Source organism: Malurus melanocephalus, unplaced genomic scaffold (genome assembly GCF_030028575.1).
Source record: "Malurus melanocephalus ecotype Western Australia unplaced genomic scaffold, MMel_1.1 scaffold_139, whole genome shotgun sequence".
Lineage (NCBI taxonomy): Eukaryota > Metazoa > Chordata > Aves > Passeriformes > Maluridae > Malurus > Malurus melanocephalus.
The window spans coordinates 1,646,434-1,653,766 of record NW_026623371.1 but is presented as its reverse complement, the minus strand read 5'-3'; positions in this window follow the sequence as shown (position 1 = coordinate 1,653,766).

Genomic DNA, 7,333 nt, shown 5'->3' with positions numbered 1-7,333 from the left:
TTTATGTAAAAGCTTGTCTGCTTTTTAAGATGGAAGAGCACAGTGTTATAGCTGCTTTTCCATGTGGTGAAATTAACTGATTTTTATTAGCAGTATGCTGGTATTACAAATTATTTGGAATCTTCACCATTTAAAAGTAAACAAGGAAGTAGGAAACTCTGAGTTTCCATAATATGGAAACAGAACCCAGTTGGATGCTGTCAATGAAGAGAATGTAGTTTTATAAAGCACTGTATAAAGTAAGGCTAAAGGTTATTTACTGATTTAATATTAAATATCCATTCATTCTGATCTTAGGAATTCGGGAGACACTGATGGAAACAAGTCTTGCCTGCCACTGCAATGTTTAATGTTGAAAGCTGGGTTTGTTTTGGAACTGGTACTATAGAACTGTTACCAGAATAAGCAAGTATTTTCAGAATTACCATAAGACAATGTCTTAATATCATAATAATTCTCTAATCTGGAARAAAAAAGTAAGTAAGTTATCTTATAAAGGAGTGGTAAATGCTTGCTCTTAAAAAATGGCCTGTTTTCTAAGTGTTAAGTCATAAAAGTAGAATTTTAAACAAAATTCAGATTTCTGTCTATTGTAGTTTAATATTTTTTCCTTGGAGCTCTCCTTAAGTGTAAAGCTAGTATATTGGCCATTGCACTAATTTAGCTACTTAGTTTGTGTATATTTGAAAACTTATACTTGCATTTTCACTTTAATGTGTTGATCTCTTCTGTTTTAAACTTCTGTGAAGGGGTTACAGAATGTTTCTAGACAGTTATGTTCCAGCTGAGATGTAAATAAAATTCAGTGTAGGATAAAGTGATTCCCATGTATAGTTTATAAAATACCTTAGGACTGCCTAAGAGAAAGAACTGGAAAGACAGTTAGTTTGATGTGTATGGCCAGCAAGAGATTAAGYGATTAAGAGATTAAGACCTCTAAACAATATGGATATATGTCCTCTAAACAAGCCAGGCACAGCAGATTGGTTGCTATTGGGAGATAAATCTATGGAAATAAAACTTTTGCCTTAAAACTGAGATAAAACATTACTTTTAAAATTTTACCTGCAGGATTTTTCAGGGACTGTCAAATCTTCAAAATATTTCTCCACGTTGTGCTGTCTTTGTAGCGACTGACAAGTTTCTCCTTTCAGTTATCTATCTAAAATTTATTCTAAACAATGCAGGAGACAGAATTAAAAAGATAATTTGATTCCAAGAAAAACTGTTCACAAATGRAAGCTGATGGCTGACTGGAAAAGTACTGGCAATTTTCAGTTTTCAGGTAGAAGAAAAAAAAGCAGAACAGAAATTCAAAACCCAATGTATACAGATCAGAAACTCTTAGAAAATGAGAGTGGTAGGAATAATCAAAGTGTAAAACTTTTTGTCAAAAAAAAAACAAACGGGGGAGGAAATATGGTCACAATAGAGGTTGTGGATAATATACACAAAATGTGATAAATAAGTATCCCTTAAGAAATCAGCAAGAGTAGTATTGCAGGCTATTTAAAAGGTTTTCAGAATYCATGGATTACTTATTTTGAGTATATTACATTCAAACAAATTTGAATGTCAAACAAATTTGAAAACACATTTACAGTTTCCCTTGGAGACATCAATGAGTGACAGCAGTTTCAGAACCTAAAGTGCTCTTAACAGCTGTAGGGACTCAAGCCAAAGGCCAGTTGTGTTCTGTATCCCTCAGCATCCACAAGTGAATGGCTTGAAAAAGGAAGAGCAGGACAAGGTTACAAAATGACACTTCTGTGTAATGCTAATTTCACGCTCCAGCTACTTTCACATTGAAAATCTCCTGAGTCTATGTGGTCCTATTAATTTGCAACCCACCACAAATTTCTCTTCCATAAACCCTTTCAGTCTCCCAATCAACKAATCTACATGAACTTCTTGGATCCAGATTAGTTTTCACAAGGTCTTTTGCACCTACTTTTGTCTGTCTTGAAATGTGTTCCTACTCGCTCAATTTGACACTTTCTGTTTCCTGCCCTGGACAACAGTGTGAACAATTTCTGTCTATCTATGTCTATGATGTCAACAGTGTGAACTATTTCTATCTGTTTATGTCACTTGTAGTTTTATTTTCCTCTTCTCAATTCTTTCTTTTTTTTCTTTACCACAAGGAAAAGTGACAATTCAACTTCATAGGTCAGTATACAGAAATCACAGAGACATTTTCTAATGAAATAAAAAACAATGAAAACAAGTCAATTTCTAAAGAAATATCTATGAAGTGCTAAAGTTTTCTAATGTGTGGGAAAACTTAAAGTATAATTAATTGTATAGTGTGATTACCAATTTAGCACTCACTAAATAGCATAATTGGAGAGAAATGTGATGTATTCATAGAGATTTAGCCAGATCAATATACTTCTGTTGATTTTATTGGTTGTATGTAGAGTTTTATGTGATAATATCTGTTCTTCTACCATGCAAGAATTGAGCAAGTGATTAAGAGCGCTTTCTCTTTATCTCTTTTTCTTTGATGTTACATAGTTTAACCAGTGACACAGAATAGGATTATTAACAGAGGCAGTTGATTGTTAAACAAATCAAAATTTCTCATCAGAAAACTGGAATGTTTTGTGTTTAATATTCCTGCTCTTCTAAACCATATGTAATAGATTTGCTGTTATCGGAGTTTTCCTTATTTTCTGCTTTTTGTCCCTTCACTGCATAACAGTAATTTTCCCCCATTTTACACAGTTTCAGTTCCTTCTTTTAATCCATTTTCACCCTAGTTGGTCTGAGGCTGTTTTAGTGATTTCCCCCATGCTATTTAAGACCATCATTATCATTGCTCAGARTGACTCTGAAGAAAAGTTGCACCTCCTGTTACAGCAGTATGAGAGGCAATTTACAATGCCTGCCATTTGTCACTACAAAATAAGCTTTAGAACAAATTCTAACAGAAGAATTTGGCACTGAAAAACCTCTTACAAGCTAAAAAATTTTCTTTTATCATAACTGAGGTCCCTCAGCTAACTGAGGGAAAACTGCTTCAAGTAGTCATTCAAAAAATGAGAATTTGTGTTTCAAGACCAAATTATAAATGTATTCAGTTCCTTATTTCTTCCGAATGCCCTTTCTTGACTAGTGATATTTTTGGGGTTTGGTAACTATTATTTTAAAGACTAGTTCTCATGAAAACTAATGAAGGGATTTTTTAAAATTGACAAGATTCCTTCATTGATAAGAAGCTCCAGCTTCTAGCTGGCTTTGGAGCTTGCTGCTCACCAAATCTTAGCTTTGAGAGGCTTCTAGGAAGCTTTGACACAGCTACTGTCTCATTTTTAAAAGGCAGTGCTCTAAAGAAAAATACTCTTCATTTGTCTCTCTGAGCTGGCACTGTCTGCCTTCTAACCCCAGCTCCCCATACAAACAGCCTTACTCATTTCCATCTGGGGACAAATATTTCTAGTCAAGACACACATCAAATCTTCTTCCCTTTTCCTTTTCTTCCTTCCTACAAGAGACATAAAGAACGGCAATGAAAAATAAATGCATGAGAAAATAAACATTCAGAGGACCCAGCAACAAATCACCCTGGAGGAAAGCAATACAGAGAAGGAWGCTGAAAAGAACCATCATGTTTATCAGCCAGCAGCGATCAGGGAAAAAAAAAACAAAACCCTTGTTTGAGGTAGTCACCCATGGCAAGTACATGGCAAGGACATTGTTAGTTTGCTTCTGTGATTGCTCCTTACAAAGGCTTAGTTTCACAGATGACCAGTTTGTTAACCAATCTCCATTACATACCTTCTAATATTTAACCTTGTATTACACCAGCAACTCTCTTGAGAAATTACAGAGACATTGCAGCAGGATGAAAAGAATTTTTTTTTCCCCCAAGTTGTTGCAACTGAATGTAAGGAAACAAGAACCCAGAACCTGAGACATCTTTTTGTGTGGTCTAGAGCTGAGTGGTTTAAAACTCTGACATTGATGAAGGAGGAGTTTGCCCATTTAGTTGCTGACAGAATGGGAATTAGCTCAATCTGAAATTGCACTTGAATGCAAACTCCTTGACTGCTTTAACAATGCCTACATTTTCCTGGAATGAACCAGGCAGGAAGGTACACTTTATGAAGAGTCTCATACATGACTTTGAGTCTCTCACCTCTGAGATCCAACAATCCATTCAAGAACTTTAGACAGAAAGGATTTCTTGAAATTAAAATCACACACATCATCCCATACCTCCTGCAACTGAGAATACGTGAGAAGACTGTAATTCTTTCCTTTTCATTTTTCACTCCTCTTGCCCAGAACAGGGAAAGTGTGATGGGCTGGTCCCAGATTGTAGCCTGTGTCATACTCCGCTACTCTCTCACTCTCGCTCCTCAGTTCAACAGAGGAAGAAGAGAAAGAACAGGAATGAGAAAAATTTTTGATCAATATGGAGTCAGGAAGATCACTTATCTTTGATTGATCATCATTATCAGCAAAACAGACTTTCATTTTGGTGAATAAATTTATTGTCAATGAAAAAAAAATATGGAATTACTTATTCAGATATTGGAAGGAAAAGGACAATAAACCAAACATTTACATGCTTAGAGAAAACACCTTTCCTCCCCTTGTTTCCATGCTCAGCTTCATTCCAAATTCCTCTTTCCCCCTTGTTATTGCCATAGGTTATACTCAGTCCCTACAGCGAAGCAATGCACCATGCAACTTTGGGCAGTTACGTGTGTGTATGTGAGAATTGCAGTCAGTACAGTTGTTTCCTCCTGCTAGTCCTTACTTTTCACGTTTTTTCTCTGCTCTGGTGTAAATTCTTTGGACCAGTGCAGCAGACAAAATTACCTGAGTTTGGATTGAATTAGCTTGACTTATTCAACTTTTTTTTTTTTTTTTTTTTTTTTTTTTTTTTTTTTTTTTTTTTAGGTGAATGTCTTAGAGTATGTGAATACTTAGAATTCTAGCCTGGTACTTCTGCAATAAAAATCAACAGGATGTGGCTCATCCAGGAATCAGCTATTTTTAGGTAAAACTCCTGAAGTGGGATATAATTTTAAGTCTTCTCTGCATTTTTATTTCTGAAGCTGCTTGCTAGGCATGAATGATACATGATTAATAATTGAGCACATCATATTTATGCATTCCTTTACAATAGATGCACAAGAAGAAACCAGAAAATTAAGGGGGCAGGGGAGGAAAAGGCAAAAATACACTTCTATGGTAGATCCTGCCAGAAAGACATGAGCCTGTAGTGATGGTAACTTTTATGTCAATCTACATGTGTTTAATTTTTATGTGTTACTTTCTACATTCCTTCATTTTTACATGTCCCATTCTCTCTTGTTCAAATGAATCAGTAGAAAGTTTGTTGTAACTGCACTGGGATTAAGGCTAAGCTGGTTATTTCTCCTAAAATATGTGCAATTTAATGAGAAGTCAGTTTAAAAATCAATACAAGGTATGTTTGTCCTAAATAGGGTTCTACGTAGTCAGCAGAATGGCCCAATATCTTAGGCTAAGTTGACACCTTTTCTTGGCATGTGACAATTATCTGCTTGTACTTCCAACCAGAGCAAAATAATGTTGTCAATCAACTTCATTACAACATTTAATGAATTTTAAAATAAAAGTCTCAGTTACTCTGCCTTAAAGTGCTAGTGCAAATGCTCTACTTGTGATATATTGAGGTAACTACCACATCTACCTTTCTTCCCTCAAAGGACTGTTGGCAGTAAATGCATCATAAACCACCAAAGTCTTCCTTTTGAAGCTTAAAAACTTTGACAGAGAATGCTATGAAAAAACATATTATTTTTCACAGTTCTATTCAAAAGGAAATAGGAGTTATAGTGTAAAAAAATTGAAAACTTTGAAACAAGACTTTGTTGGAAGGGAAGTTTAAAAAGGCATAATGCAGTATTGCACTCTTAGCAATTGTCATGGTCCTTTCTGTGATCCCAGTCCAAAAAATCTCTGAAATCTCTGCACTGTCCATTTTTGCAGAATGTAATGTAGTCCTCCTTATTCAGTACCTAGTGTTCAGTGGTAGCCATATCTATTTGCTTCTCAGAGAGAAGCAGAACTATTCTCCTGGAATAATTTGCACATTGACTTATATGTCTAAGGGCTATTTTATTCCTCACCAGCAGTAGGTGTTTGTTATCTTTAATTTTCAAAGACCAAGATTTATAGTCACAGAATCATCAAATAATTKAGTTTTGAAAGGACCTTTAAGATCATTGAGTCCAACCATTAACCTAACAAGTCATATACACTACTAAATCATATCCCTGAATGAGAAATCGAAATGTCTTTTAAATACCTCTAGGGACAGTGACTCAACCACTTCTCTGTGCAGCCTGTTCCAGTGTTTGACAACCCTTTCGGTRAAATAATWTTTCCTAATACCCAATCTAAACCTTCCCTGMAGAAATTGAAATAATTTCCTCTCATTTTCTTGCTTGCTGCGTGGTAGAAGAGACTGACCCCTACCTTACTGCAGCCTCCTGTCAGGCAGCTGTRGAGAATGATCAGATCCCCTCTGAGCCTCCTTTTCTCCAGGCTAAATAACTCCAGCTCCCTCAGCTGCTCCTCAGCYCCATCAGATCTGTGCTCCAGACCCTCCACCAGTTCCACTGCCTTTCCCTGGACAAGTTCCAGCACCCCAATATCTTTCTTGCAGTGAGGGGCTCAAAACTTAACATGGAGATTTGAGGTGTAGCCTCACCAGTGCCAAGTGCACGGGGGATGAACGATTCCTCAGTTCTGCTTGTAACACAAACACATCAGCCTTTTAAACAACTCTTTTACTGGATCTGTAGGTTTTATTATAAAGTGTCCAGTTTCACCTAGAATTTTACTGTCTATCTTTAGTACTCAGTTACTTCTTGGGATATAGTGGTTTCAGCCATCACAGATTCATTTTGGYTTTGGACTTTATCTCACTGTAACATTCTGGTATCACTCCTGTCAGGAATAATGAGCTTAAAGCTGGAGCTAGTTTTCTTCAGCAGCATAAGCACAAGCATATGTCATGCCATTTTATTACTTTCAGAGTTTATTATGTAGCTTGTTTCATATATGTCATAATATATTTTCTGCTTGTTTGCCCATTAACCACTACAATGGTGTTTTCATTGATTCTGACACATCGAGCACATCCRTCTTTCTCTGCAATATCTACAGCTAGTAGAGAAACAATTATTCCAGGGTTAGGAACATTGTATGCTGGTTCATCAGCAGATCTTGTGTCAGCTGCCTAAACGGTGCTCCTTTGAAATCTCCCCTGATGTCTGGGTTGCTTGTCTTTTTTTTGTTGGGTTTTTTTTTTTGTTTTGTTTTGTTTTTT